The sequence below is a fragment of the Orycteropus afer genome, unplaced genomic scaffold, assembly GCF_000298275.1.
Source record: "Orycteropus afer afer isolate SDZICR_OR568_19922 unplaced genomic scaffold, OryAfe1.0 scaffold00005, whole genome shotgun sequence".
Lineage (NCBI taxonomy): Eukaryota > Metazoa > Chordata > Mammalia > Tubulidentata > Orycteropodidae > Orycteropus > Orycteropus afer.
The window spans coordinates 26,304,673-26,320,142 of NW_006921592.1; the positions used below are offsets into that span (position 1 = coordinate 26,304,673).

Genomic DNA, 15,470 nt, shown 5'->3' on the forward strand with positions numbered 1-15,470 from the left:
TATCCAAGGATACACCACCAGAGCTCCTTGATTCATTGAAAGAGGCAGGGTAAATAGCATCACTCCACAAAGGAATTTCTTGAGTAACCTCTGCTGATCCTCCACTCCCCAAATCTAGTTAAGTGTGGTTTTCCAAAGTGAAGAAGGGCCAGCACAGTTGAGCAACCAGTAAACTCAGGAGTCCGTCCACAACTCTGGGCCAGGACTATTCCAACACATTGTAGACTTCCTTGTGATCTGCCCTGATGGATGACTCTTTAGCACTACCTTCCACACAGAACTTAATAACTGTTCATGGTATTCATGCAAAAAGTTTTTACAAAAGCTTATTTAAAGCCACATAACAATGATCTGAGGGAAAAGGGAAGTTTTTTCCAGTAATTTTCAAGTCCCCTAAGGGAGGTACTGTCCCTATCCGCCCATTCTGTATCTGTGGCACACAGAGATGCCCCAGGCTAGGGGTACACTCTGTGACTGTTGACTGAATAAATGAATGAGTGGCCGCAGTACAGAGCCTTAGGAACAGGAAGTCATCTATACAGGACAGTAATTTCCCTCAAAGCTTCAAAAAGTCAATCAGTCCAAACAAATGGGGCCCTTTCAGCCTAAAAAGTACCCACTTAGAGTTCAGTTAGGAGAAGGGAATCTGTGTATATCAAGCTTAGCATTTGATTAATCTAATAAATTATCTAATAGTTTCTACAGGAATACCCCCTTCCCGCTTAACTGCTTCAAAGGCACTCCGGCAGCACAGTGGTTAAAGCATTGGCTGCTAACCAAAAGTCAGCAGTTCAAACCCACCAGCCACTCTGCAGGAGAAAGATGAGGCAGTCTGCTTCTGTAAAGATTTACAGCCTTGGGAACCATATGGGGGCAGTTCTATGTCCTATAGGGTTGTTATGAGTCATAATTCGACTTGATGGCAATGAGTTTGGTTTTAGTTTTATACAGCATCTGGTTTGGTCAGCTGCTTCAGGTCCTTCTTTCAATGTTGTGATTGGTTATCGTGAGGAAGGAAAAGTACATATCCTTAAAAGAGAGCAAGAGCAAAATTATTGGTACCAATACATTTTCTAAATTGAGAGGGGAGTAAAAAGAATGAAGATTCAGTGATTTCGGATATTGGCTGAAAACTCATAGGCTGTGAGTTTTTAGTCACTCTTCCATCCATCTCCCTTATCTGTGATGGGTAAATGGCTGCCTAAGCTTCTGGACTGTTTTTCTCCCTGTGTGATTGTGCTCTTGAGTCCTGGTATGAGAAAACACTGAAATCAGATTGCCCAAAAAGAAACTGCATTCATAAAATGAGCCCAGTGAGATGAAAAGCACAAATACCTGACAAGAGGAGGACCACTCAACTCACTGTGCACAGCACAGCGTGAGGAGGAATGCTGAAGGTCATGTGGCGTGAGCCCATGTGCTGCTCTATACTATGCCTGCCCTGCAGCACATCACCCATCCCAGCTACATTCTGCGCCATCTGGGACTGACCAGCTCCCTCTGCATGACTTTCCACTTAGCCCACCTGCCAGACACAAGCAGTCAGACCAGCACTCTGCTTATTCTAGACTTGCTGCCTGTCACCAGCCCACCACCCAATATGTCTTATAGGGCCCATCAGCTCCCAAGGCAACCCTGCATCTGTCTGAGACTCATTCTTCATCAGTCACTAGCTGCTCTGTCAATGGACAGCTTTGGACAACCCCACCTCAAACAGGCTGAGTGAAGTCCCAGCCCACAGCATCAAGGATGTTCTAGCTTCCTGCAACCTGCAGAGTGGCAATGTCTAACGTCCCAAATCACATACTCTGCAGGCTGCAAAGGGCCCCAGGTTCTAGCATGACTTAACCTGAACACTCAGATGTTATAAGCAAGCAGATACACACCTATCTCCCATCGTTTTGCTGAAGGAGGACACACACATGGATAGTCTTTGCTCTCAGCAGATGGAAAAGTGGCCAAGGCTTGACCAGGCATCAGAACCCAGGTACTAAATATTGCCTACTTTTAGCAGGCTCTTAGTTGGGGCCTCCTAAAGTCTACAACCAGTTTTGCATGGAGTTGCTATGTGTCAGAATTGACTCAACACCTAAAAACAACAACAAAGTCTATAAAAAAACAACCCAACAACAACAAAAACCCCAATTGCTAGTGTGGAAGGCTCTCTCTGATAGCAATCAGGCTGTTGCATAACATTAACCCCTGTTCCCTTCTCCCAGCTTCTGTGGAACTGACATCACCTCTTAGCTCTCAACATTCTTCTCACCATTATCCCAGGCCTCTTTTGATTGGCCTCTGCCTGCGCACGCATGGGGGAGAGGACAATGTGTGTCCCCACCTTGACATACAGACTGCTAGCCTCAGCGAAACCCCACGCTGGCCTGATTTATCTCCAACACTGCTCCCTTCCTTGCATCTGTGCTGGGAGACACACGTCACCAGGGGCCACTTTCATGATTTTGTTGCCATCAGGATTAGCTGGATTAGGGGCCGATTCATAAGGACCCCCTGGTGCTGTGAGGAAGTTTCATCACGAGGTCAGTGTGGTGTGAACTATATATTCTGTCAACACCACCACTCCTTATAGCTGACAACCAAAAAGAGGGGGTGGCAGGGGTGCAGAAAACACTACTGCAGATACAAAATGTGTGACTCTTCAAAGCAACTATTCCCCCAGCACACATTTAAAAGGACATGAGCCATTCAAGACAGCCCTCTCAAACTTGAGGTTGATGTTATTATTATTAGTATTAGTTTAATCTATGAAGAATTTTGTGGGTCTACCAGTAGAGGCTGGGCATGAAGGGAATGGGGAGTAAGTCTAGCTATATATATACAGACAAAACCACAGAGAATCTTCTAGCCTTTTTCTAAAACCAGTCAAGCAGTTCAAGAAGAGAGTCACACTGGTGAAATTGTATATTTTGTTCGGTGCTAACACCTCCAAGATGGTGAAGTTTCTGTTCTTTTAATGGCAAAATTCTACCCCATCTAGCAGTTTTATTCGCCCCCACTAATTTGAAGGGAAACAATGTGGGTAGGAGAGTAGTGTAGGGAATGGTTTGCGGGTAAGAAGATAGGGATGAAAAACAAAGGCAGAACTTTTACTTCTTATAAAAATTCAGGGACTGACATTTTTCCTCCCAGGAAGTCATTTGGCCATTCACCTATCCAAATTACCATCCTGGCTGCAGCCCACTGGACCCTGCATGAAGTCAACACAATTTATAGGAAAAGTAATGGATTTCTGCATGTGTGCCTGAGTGTGTGTGCAAGTGTATGTGTGTGTGTGTTAAGAGAACAGCCCCTCTTGCACAGAACTGAGCTGTTCCATCAAAGCCGTATCTGTTATATTTCTGTCTTTCTCTTCTGTTTGGCGTATTCACCAACAAGAGAAAAGGAGGTAAGCTTTGGCGGCCCTGACCTGCAGCTGGAACACAATACTTTCGCACAGCCCTGCCGACCCCTGACATAAATTTTACACCGCAGCTGGCATTTACACACTCAGCATTACCATATGTATAGCTGCTCGGTGCTAATTATGCTAATCACCTGTCTAACTCGCTGCTGCGAAAAATGGTTGTATTTAGCAGTCCAGTGCTTACCAATGCAGCTTACTGTGTGGCTGAAATGTACATTCAGACAGCCCTGAATGGCAAGATTTTTCCACGTTGCTGGCTACATTCAGGTTTCAGAAAAATTTATTCAAGTCAACTGGTTTCGGTCCGCAACAAAAAAGTTACGAGAAAAAAGTGAGTGTGTTCTTGCCCTAACATTCTGGATCTGCTTGCAAGCAAAATGATAAATCAATTGGTGTGGGAAACAAAAAGGGAGAGAGATTTCTTTTGGGAGCCATGTGAAACTGTAACCTATTTAAAAAAAAAGGGGGGGGGGAGGCTCATCCTATTCCCCAAATCTTTAGAAAGAGCAGTTAATAGATATTTAGCCCTAATCCCAATTCTCTCAAATTGCAAGGTTTGTTTGCAATTAAGCAAGGTATTAAAGAAGTACAACTTTTCTTCCCTGGAATATGTGTATACTGAAATGATGGTATCATATTTATCATTTTTTACTGATTATTACAACAGTGCATGAACCTCAAGGGGTGAGGGTGAGGTGTGGCAATCAGGTAAGGGGAAAGAAATAATTTCTTAGCTAGGGAAAATTCTTCTGTTATTTTCTTTTAGAAAACCTCTATTTAAAAAGAGGCTGTGGGATGTTTACGTTTATTTTGTGAAGAGGTTTCTGGTTTCCCCCAATGAAGCAAAGGAAATCAAGGAATGGGGGTGGGGATGATGGGAGAAGAATTCAAAAAAAGAAAATACGTGGTGGGGGAGGGACAGAGAGGGAGTCAAGAAGCCTACACTTTCTTTAATCTCCAAATTCCTATTTTCATCGCTGTTTTTTAAAGCCACTTTTTTTTTTTTTGATACAACAGGTTTCTTAAACTGGGATATTACTGCAGGTATTTTAACAATTCCCTACAGTCAAACTGAAACCTCATTTCCTCTTAACTCACAAAATATGTTCATACTGAATTTTCAAAACCCTGAATATGACCAGTCTAAAGATAATTAAAAAAAAAAAAAAAAAATGCCATCAAGTTGATTCCCACTCAGGGTAGACCTGCTCCATAGAGTTTCCAAGGCTGTGATTTTTACAAAAGCAGACTGTCATATCTTTCTGTGGAGCAGCTGGTGGGTTTGAACCACTGACCTTATGGTTAGCAGCTGAGTGCTTTAACCACTGCATCTCCAGGACTCCTTAAGGACAGTTTAGGATTATACTATTCAGAAGTACAAATAATGTCTAGGAATTCCAATTTCCTTTAATCACCCATTGCACTGTAAAACAATCATCTTGGTGGAGCACATTTGATCAACTAGCTGATGTTATGTGCCGTTGAGTCAGACCCGACTCATAGCAACCCCTCTTTGGGTTGCCGAGGCAGTATCACTACGGAAGTAGATTGCCCAACCTTCCTTCCAAGGAGTGGCTGGTGGGTTTGAACTGCCAGCCTTCTGGTAAGCAGTCAAGTGCCTTAGGCACTATGCTACCAGAGCTCCCTGATCAACTAGAGGGCCCGGTTATTTTCTCACCTCCAAATGATCACCATTACTAGACTCCTGACTTAACTTAGAAACCAAAAGCAAACGGGAAGGCTACTCATTTTGCATGCTATCTTGGGGCTACCCTTCAGAGCTACAAAAAACCAGAACAGCTTGGTGGTAATACTTTAGGTTTAGGCACTGAAGGTTCAGCAACACAGTGGTCTTTCTCTGACACTGTAGCAGGTCATGAAGAAAGCTCTGCCCTGCTTTGCCTTGCTTCCCATCACCTTCCAACAGAACTAACAGAAGATGAAGAAGAAATGGGTGATGATCACAGTTAAAATGTTAAGATGAGAACAACGGTTTTCTTCCTATCTGTACTCCCCCTCCATATCCATTCAGTTCAACATTTTTAAACTTATCTGACCCAGTGAAGCAACATTATCCAAGCCACATCTTGCTCTGTTTGGCATCCCCATTTCAGCTGCTATTCTTTGGCAGTCCAAAGCATTACTTTATCTGGGTTTTTCTGGTTCCAAATCTTGACTGTGCAGCCAACAACACAAATGACACTACCACTACTGTGTTCACTGTGGAGCAGAAAGCTTATTCCCCTCCTTTTCTCTCAATCTCTTGCTCTTTTTAAATAGACCACCCTGCTTCATGGCACAGAGCAGTGTTTACATTGCAATACTTGACTGTGTAATACATCTGGCATTTTTGGGCAGGATTCCTGAGCTAGGGGCCAGAAGCCCTTAAGCAATGATTTAAGGGGGAAAAATCATGCATATTGACTTAACAAAGCTCATTTCCAGTTCTTTTTGCTTACTTTTAACATGTTTCATCAATAACTGAAAACTATCTTGGTTGCTATATTGGGGAGGTCTACTGTTTCTTTTCACTGACCCTAGCCATAATAAATAAAGCTGGTGCTGGGGTATGGGCATTGCTTCTCTTTGGCCTCACCTTCATGGCCAGTGTTGTTATGGGACCCACATGCAGTGCGGACTATTTGGGCCAACTCACACCTGGCTTTTTGGATGAGAAATAGGTGCTGCCTTCACATTATAAATCTCTCCAACAACAAACTTGTCATTCATTAGGAGGTCCCCAACTACCCACCAACGATAGACCTTTCCTAATACAGGACACCTGGTTTTCCAACTATGCTATAAACCCCAAATACAACAAAAAAGTCTTAGTCTTGAAGGGAGGAAGGAAAGGATGCGTTTTTCTGTGCATCAAACTCCTAAAAAAATCTGTAATAGTCAAGTGTGTTTCTTAAGGGCAACATTCTAATGTTCTGGAATGCTAATTATTTCTGTCAAACCTAGTTAAAGTAGACATGTATAAAAAAATGAGGTATTGCAGTTTAAAGGAAGAAAAAAAAACCTAGATGGAAAAATTTGAGCATATAAAGGGTGATGGTTGAACAACATAATGAACATAAATTAATGTCACTCAACCATACATGTTTAGAATGCTGAAATGGTAAATTGTTATATACATATTTACTAGACCACCACCATCACACACACACATGCAAAACCACAAAGTAAAAACAAACAAACAAACAAAAACCCTAAATCTCATTTAAGAGAAAACAAAATCTAGTAAGTATTACCATAAAGCATCCAAGTTCTGAGTTTGGAAGCAAAGAACATGTAATAAAAGTGTTTATATTTTGATGATCCTGATCATATCTGTGTAGTCAAGGAATTTTTCCCACTGAGAAAGGTCTCAAAGAGTTTTTCTCCTTCTGAATAGCCAAAAAAAAAAAAAAAAAGGTCTCTGCTCTCTGGGATGTCAACTAAGAATTCCTGTGTGCCTGTACCAGCTAAGGCCATACAGTTGGCCAGAATCTTGTCTCTTCAGGTCTGAATCCAAGCTCTATATTCCCATTGGCTTCGACCAGTTCCAGCCACAGAAAGTCTGAAGGAGGGTACCTGTGTCAGAATGTTGTGGCTCATCATCTCAGAAATGCCATTGGACCCATATTCCAAATGTCCCTTAAGCTCAGGGGACCAAGACTTATTTCCTCCTCTTGTGGTTTAGTATGGATTGAAAGAACTTATCAGTGGAGTCTTAAATTACCTCCAAAATCCACAATAATGCCATAACTCTTCAACAGGGGAAGCATCTCTTTTGCTGAGAAGACTCCATATCAAAGAGTATGGTCTTTGGGAGCAACCTGAACCAAGATAAGAACCTCAAGGATGGAAATGGGAGCTCGCATCTACTATCTCCCACAGCTGACTTGAAATAATAAATTTTCTAACACCTTCCTGTCAGTTTGTGACTAAACGGACTTACTACCATTTCCGATTTCGCACTAGTAACTCCAGAGATCCACTTGGGAGGAAAGGATATGGGCAGTTTAGGAGTAGGTGAGTATATGAAAGGGCAGGAGGAAAGAGAGACAGAAGGAGAAGAAGGAGAGGAAGAGGCATAAAAGCATCAAAAAAAGACAGAATGGAAGAAAGACAAGATGTTCAGGGGGCCAGTGGGAGGCCAAGGAAATAGCATTATAATCACAGAACCATATAGGTATGGCAATTGCTTAGGGATGTCCTATACAGCTGGAATTTCCTCACCTTTTTTCCCAAAAAAAGTGTCAAAATCATGTTAAAAGTAAAACACTTCATGCAAAATAGTCTGATTAAACCTGATCTCCTTTAAAATATATATTTTTTAATTTAATTTCCACATTTCTTTTAAAAGCGGAAAAGATCTTTTAAAAATCAAAGCAAATCAAACCCAAATCCACTGCCGTTGAGTCGATTCTGACTCATAGCTACCCTGTAGGACAAAGCAGATGCCCCAGAGTTTCCAAGGCTGTAAATCTTTATGAAAACAGACTGCCACATCTTTCTCCTGTAAAAATCAAACACATCCCCCTAGACAGAAAAGAACAGAATACTCCATAGGGACTAAATGTGGGCAACTGCTGGCAAGGAAGAAATGAGAGATGTCCATGTAAGCAGCCCCTTCCATGCTGGATTGTGGGGCTCCCACCCCTTTATATGAGAAGGAAGGCAAGGGCAGACAAGTTACAGCCTGCTCCAAGTGGACAGAGCTCCAGGGGGTCACAGGGAGGTCAGCTTTGAAGGAGAAATCCAAATAAAATATAAACATGGCATTGTGGAAACCAGACAAATCTCTCATAGCTTGTCCAGCCAGCATTAATCTCGGCATCAGCTGTGGTGCATAATCTAAACAAACAGATCGGGTAGTTCATACATCTGGAAGCTGTCATCTTCTGGAGCCTCCAAGTGGCGGTATGTATATCTGGAACACCCCACTGCATGTCTGGGCTTTTCAACTTGTTGAAGGGTCGAGAATGGCAGGCAGCAAAGAGATCCAGAGGATTCGCAGTGTCAGCTGCTCTGGGTGGCAGGCACCTGAGGCTACTTGTGATTTCCAAAACAACTGTTGTGTTTTAATTGTTCCATCATTTTTCTCCATATATGAAAGCAGCACCGCAACTGCTTCCACCTAGACTGTACGTGTGTGCACTTGGCCATTACTGGAATCTATTACATCCTTCTCCATTACCCATATTCTTTATTTTTAAAAATGGATAAGAGAGCAGAAAGTAGCTGCATTTCATTCTTTTTGTCCTTGTGAAATACACTGGAACTCACAACCTCAGAGAACAGAAACAGGACTAGTTTGCTGACTAGGTAGCAACCTTGAGAAGGGCAGTAAAAGCTGAGCCTATTCTATTCTGTCTTTTTGGCTAACATGCCTCAGTCCCTCCCTATCCATTTAGTCTTGGAGAAAAGTGGCTTGTGATAGGAACACTGGAAGAGAATAAGACCACCAAAGAGCTACTGTGCTATGCCAGCTTCTAAGAGGAACCATTATTGCAATATGAAAAAAGCCCAGTGCTATTGTTTATGCTTTTTTAAAAAGTCACCTTTATGCTAAAAACCTTCAGCCTACTGCACTTGAAGTCTAGCAAGGTCTTTCTGCAAAATTACTTAAGTTGATAAATATGGGGATAGAGTGGAAGAGTTAGCTTATTGAAGGAAGAATTAAACTCTTTTACATTATGGTAATGCATTTGCAGCCATGACTCCATCATAATAAAATCCTTCCATCTGCACAAGATAGATCTTCCAATGGGATTCTCTTTGTCATCTAAACCAGTGGTTCTCAACTGGGTGATTTTGCCACACCCCTATCCTATTCCCTGACCCCAACCTGACCCCCACCTATCATTTGGCAATGACGAGATATTTTTGGTTGTTACAATCTGGGGAAGTGGTGTTACATTCTTAGTGTCAGAGAATTCCAAAAGGATGTAGGGGAAGGGTGTTACTGGAATCTAGTGGGTAGAGGCCAGGGATGCTGCTAAATGTCCTATGATGCATATAGTAAAGCCCCCACAATGAGGGATTATCCAGCCCCAAACAGCAATAGTGCTCAAGTTGAGACACTCTAAATGGAAAGGATGGCAAAGCTCAGTTCTCTTCTAGAACTGCCTGAGTTCATATCAAGAACACTGAAGTCGTAATGCCAGCAAGGGACAAACTTGAGAAAACTTACGAACACCGAGCATATATTTAAAAAACAAACACACTTCTATTTCTTAAAAAAAAAAAAAAAAAAAAATTAACTTCTATCCTCCTCCCTTGATGCTGGCCTTGTCAGATATTAATGACCAAACACAAAAGTGATATGGATTCATTTCAAGGCTGTTACCCTTTGCAGAAGAAGAGGAGGCCAGGGGCTGGACCAGCTTTTAGAAATAAAACAAAAACCTTAAAGAGATAAATGAACATTCTGTCATGGGAGAATCTTGACAACAAACTTGTGTCTGAGAGGACTGGAGTGGGGGTAGATATTAAGGGAATTAGTTATTAAAGGAGCTAGGAGGATAAAACTGCAGAACAAAAGGCAAATGCCAGCAGAGAGATGGGCAGGGTTAAAGAAAAGCATTTCACTTCTCTGCTCAGAAGAGTGAAATCCAGGTGAAAGCATTTTAGGTACCAGGGAGGGCACTCAGAGACCTAATAAGCCCCAAAGACCAAACCCACTGCCACTGAGTTGATTCCAACTCAGGGCAACTCCATGTGTTATGGAGTAGAACTGCTCATAGAACTGCTCCGTAGGGCTTTCTTGCTGTAATCTTTATGGAAACAAATCATCAGACCTTTATCTCATGGTGCCACTGGGTGGGGTCAAACTGCCAATCTTTCTGTTAGCAACAGAGTATAAACTGCTTATGCCACCCAGGAACCTCAGAGGCCAGATAAACTAGAACGAATGACAGAGAAGCAAATTAGAATGGCAAAAAGATAACAGTCCCCAAACATCTTACACACAAGGAGACCCTCATGAAGTGGCCCATGCTGACCTTCCAAGCCTTATCAAAAACCCAGTGACTCAACCAAAGGGACCCTTTGGCTGGGCTCCTGGAAGCTACATTCTTATTCTCTGAGCCTTTGCCCATGCTGCTGTTCCTTCTGCCCGGAATGTGGCCCCATCCACCTCTCCAGTCTCTGTACCTCCTCCTTCTGAGATATTCTGGTCGCCTTCTCTGACATCTTGACATTGCTGCACTGGTTCTACCTGGTCTATGTGCCTCTGGATGGAGGTTCCTTGAGGGTAGGGACTGTAGTTTCACCAACATCTCTCTGGAACTCTCTGGCATTCAGAATATGTGCCCAACAAATATTTTCCTCTTAAATGAAAATCAGTCTCTCCCCCACTTTGCTGCCACCACTATGTATTTAATTAGTAGCAGATGTCCTTATATGCTACATCATTCCACATACTCTCTTACCAAGCCTCAATTACTCCATTCACAAATGTGCTCCATTTGGCATCTTCCACTTGCAAATGTTATCACTATTAAAGCCAAGCTGGCATCTGACACATATTAACAACTTCTTAAAAGGCAATAATCCTATCAACATTTTAACAGCAGAATCAAAGAATTCTTATCAGTGCAATAAAAAAATATGTTCAGAGACTCTTATCTAGATTATTGGTCTGCACAAAGGTCTTTATAAAGTCACATTTCCTCAGCATATGAAGCAAAGTATGAAATCAAAGATACAGCCTAATGAGTAAGTCCTTTTTATTTGCTGACTGTATTAAAAAGGTAACACTATTTTGGCTGAGAGGAGGATGTGCACAGAAAGCCTATGTACACACATATACACAAAGGCAACTGGGTATTTAATTGCATTTTTTATCACAGAAGAACCAGTGTTCTCCCAAGCTGTCCCTCAGCATCCCTTTCCCCTCAAAATCCCTTACTCTTTTCTCTCTTCTGTTGTTCTTGTTTTAGGGAAATATGCAATCTATTCATTTGGTTTATTTGTGCAGCAAGCACTGTTGTTCATGCCCAGGAGGTTTATAGTCTCTAAGAAAACACCATTTAAGACTTCTTTGCTGATAATGATGAGGATGTTATCTAACAGCGTGAAGCACAAAATTAACCTCAATTTGGAGCTATGTCACTACTTGGAAGGAAGGTGGGGCAATCAACTTCCATAATGATACTGCTTGGAACCCAAGGAGGGGTCTCTATGAGTTTGGAAATGACTTGATGGCAGTGTGTTGCATTGTTGTACTTCATTTGAATTCATTGACCTCTACTACAGAGTAAGAGAAGCCCTAGTGGCACAGTGTTTAAAGTGCTCAGATGCAAGCAAAATTTCAAATTCACCAGCCACTCCATAGGAGAAGGCAATCTGCTTCTATAAACACTTCAATCTTGGAAACTCTATGGGGCAGTTCTACTCTGTCCCACAGGGTCTCTATGAGTTTGAATTGACTCAACTGCAACAGGCTGTTGCAGTCTAGGACAGTAGGAATTCTTATTCCTGAAAACAAATGCTCATACCACTTACTGTTGATGCTAATAAGCTCATTTACCATAAATAAGAACTCTGCATAGCTAATTCTACTTTAAATTTAAGTTAAAAGTATAAAATAGTATGATTGCTTTCCTGCTGGGGTTTACTTGCATTTATGAAAGTGTTGCATCATCTGTAGGTGAAGAATCTAGCATAGAATGAATGACAGATAAATCAAAGTCAAGGGCCAAAATGACTTAAGTCATTAACAGTCAGTATGGGCAAGTTCAGAAAAATCAATGACCAACAGCTTCTCATTTATAAAATAAGACAAAAAATTTAAATATTAATACTTATGAAAAATGTTATACAGACTATTGTTGTTGTTATAGTTATGTGCTATTGAGTTGGACCCGACTCATAGCGACCCTTCCTTGGGTTCCGAGGCGGTATCACTGTGGAAGTAGATTGTCCAATCTTCTTTCAAAGGAGTGGCTGGTGGGTTTGAACTGCCAGCCTTCTGGTTAGCAGTCAAGTGCCTTAGGCACTATGCTAACAGAGCTCCCTACACAAACTATTATGTTAGAAAAAATACAGTAACAGCTGCTTTACTCAGGGGAACTCTGGTGGCATAGTGTCTAAGGCAATTGACTGCTAACCAGAAGGCTGGTGGTTCAAACCCACCAGCCACTCCTCAGAAGGAAGATTGGGCAATCTACTTCTGTAGAGATACTGCCTTGGAAACCCAAGAAAGGGTCACTATGAGTCAGAAATGACTTGATGGCAGTGTGTTTGTTTTTTTTACTTTACTCAGTTACAAGTGATAATATATAATAAATGCCTGGTACATGGTAGTTGTTGAACAAGTGATGATATTAAGTAAATAATATTTGATCCAAGAACCAGTGACTCACATTAAGAATGTCAATGCAGAAATGAGAAAATTCCAGCTCAGAGGCCAAAGTAGGCAGAGCGGGGATCAGTCTCAGGTGTGTTCCTCATCCTGTCCACTGAAGAATTCTTTCCTCTAACTCTCTCTCACTAAGCCAACTAGAGCATCACAGGTCTGCAATGAAGCATGCTTCACTTCCTTTCAGGACTGAAAATGAGTATTTCTAGTTGTTTCCAGAAATATGCAATGTTATGAAAATAAATCACATTACCTCTCTTTAAAAGAGAGTCAGTGGATAATTTTTGCTCAGAACAGCAACAAAAAACTTTCCTGTTGTCACTATGTAAGACTGACAAGGATTTGTTGGCCCAAGCGAAGGGAAGTGAACATAAGGCCTAAGCAGCAAGCTCCCTCTGCTCATCCACTGCTCCATTATAAAACCCACAGGAGTACCGTATAGTTTAGCCAATCATACCATTGCCAAATTGTCCAGGCCACAGCTGACCAACAGAGCCCTATTCCCTACTCCACGCTGGGTCTCACGCTACCCTCCAGCAGCCACCACCACTGTTTCACTCTTCCGGTTCTAAGCCCCTGCTGCTGTGCGTGCGGTTGCCTATAAAAACTGCCTTCTTCCCCTCTCTCACCAGGTCTCCCAAATGTGCTTTACCACCTCTACCAAACCAAGCTCACTGCCGTTGAGTCGGATGGACTCATAGCAACCCCACCTTGGGTTTCTAAGGCATTAGAAATCTTACTGTTGACACTACTACAGAAGTAGATTGCCCATCCTTCCTTCAGAGGAGTGGCTTGTGGGTTTGAACTGCCAGCCTTCTGGTTAGCAGTCAAATGCTTAGGCACTATGCCACCAGAGCTCCCTTACCATCTCTAGGAAGTGCTTTTTTTTTTTCTTTTTCATTTCACTTCCACAGCCTGTTTTAACTGAACACAAATTTAGTCCATTCAACTCTAGTGTTTTATTGGCATGAATGATCCACATTCTCTTCCTCCAGTGCCCCCCCACCACCACCACCGAGGGCTGGGTGTGTCTCACACACTTCAGAGTTCCTTAGAGTGCCTAGCACAGTGCTAGGACATCATTAAAATAAGATCAAAAACAAACTCACTGCTATGGAGTCAATTCCAAGTCATAGCAATCTCCATTGGGTTTCCAAGGCTGTAAATCTTTACAGAAGCAGACTCTTTCACTTTTCTTCTGCAGAGCGGCTAGTGGGTTCAAACCACCTTTTGGTTAGCAGCTATGTATGACTTAGCCACTACAACACCAGAGCTGCTTGGCAGCATGATAGGTGCTCAGCAAACCTGTTGCTAGGGACCTGAAAAAAAAGTTACTGCCCATTGTGACTCATGTGTTACAGAGTAGAACTGCTTCATAGGGTTTTCCTGGCTTGGTTGTAATCTTTATGAAAGCAGTTTGCCAGGCCTTTCTTTCCTTAAGCTGCTGGGTGGGTTGGAACTGCCAACCTTTAGATTAGCAGTCATTTGCAAACAGCTTGCACCACCCAGAAACCTAAGTGATATAATGTTGTTGTTACGTGCTGTGCAGTCTGACCCAACTCATTGGGTGTCTGAGGCGGTATCACTACAGAAGTAGATTGCCCAACCTTCCTTCCAAGAGTGGCTGTAAGAGTGGCCGGTGAGTTTGAGTGCCTTCAGGTTAGCAGTCAAGTGCCTTAGGCACTAGGCTACCAGAGCTCCTAAGTGATATAATAGGTGCTCAATAAAACTTTTCTTTTATCTACCAATGACATCTAAGTGCTGAACTGAGGTAAATTATGCCATGGATTCAATTCAAAGAACACTCTTGTATTAATTACCAGGCTACTTAAGGCAGGAATGTTTTCTGGTCTTAATTATTTGTACTATTATTTTAATTGTCACTTCTCAATTAAAGACTGCCATAGTTTTGCAAAACACTGCAAACTGAGCCTTTATAAACAAAGTAAGATTAACAAAATACTCTCCAAGTTAGGTTGCCAGTAGCACCTTGAAATGAATCACTTTAGCAATTAAATTATCCATATAATTCTTCAGCTTCTAAATTCTCTCAAGTAGCTTTCACTAGAAAAGCTCCAGATATTTTGGTTAAGAATATCTACATAATTACCCCCATGCTCTCCTCCCACCTCCACCCCTGGTAACTACAAAGCTGCCTATGGCAGTGTTTAGGGGTTAAAATGTTTTCAAATAGCAGCACTCCTTACTTTCCAAAAAGATAATTAAGAAACAACCAACTTCAAAAAAAAAGCTGTATTACCAAAAGAATGTAAAATGTTTCCATCTTCTGGACAATTTTTTTTTTTTTAAGTCTATTTTAAGTTTACAACTGTTTAAAAGAGGCGTGCGGGGGGGCCTCAAAAAACCCCAAATTATGGAATGTGTATAAAAGACTAGCAGAATTTGGAGACCTTCCGTGGCCCCTCTCTCCAAACAGGCGTTCTTAAAACACATTTTCTTCTTTCTGCCTGCAAAACGGAGCCTTCCTCCAGAATAATTCCATTAAAAAGCCCCCACCCGCAAGGAAACATTAATCTACTTTTGCAAACATGCGTTCCAGTCTGTGCTTTACTATTTTTTTCAACTCCTCCCGCCCCCCCCCCTTTTTTTTGTACCTCGAGACAAATGTTTTTTTCCCCCAGAGTTGAAAGCTGTCCAAAAACAGGACCACACACGCGGCCGCCTCCGCAGGCCCGC

At 42.0% G+C, this 15,470-nt stretch overlaps 1 protein-coding gene across 1 annotated transcript in view; it reads right to left on the minus strand.

Moving 5' to 3' along the window:
* PTCH1 (patched 1) overlaps positions 1-15,470 on the minus strand; it is a 65,264-nt gene that overhangs the window by 47,204 nt on the left and 2,590 nt on the right. The window lies entirely within an intron of this gene.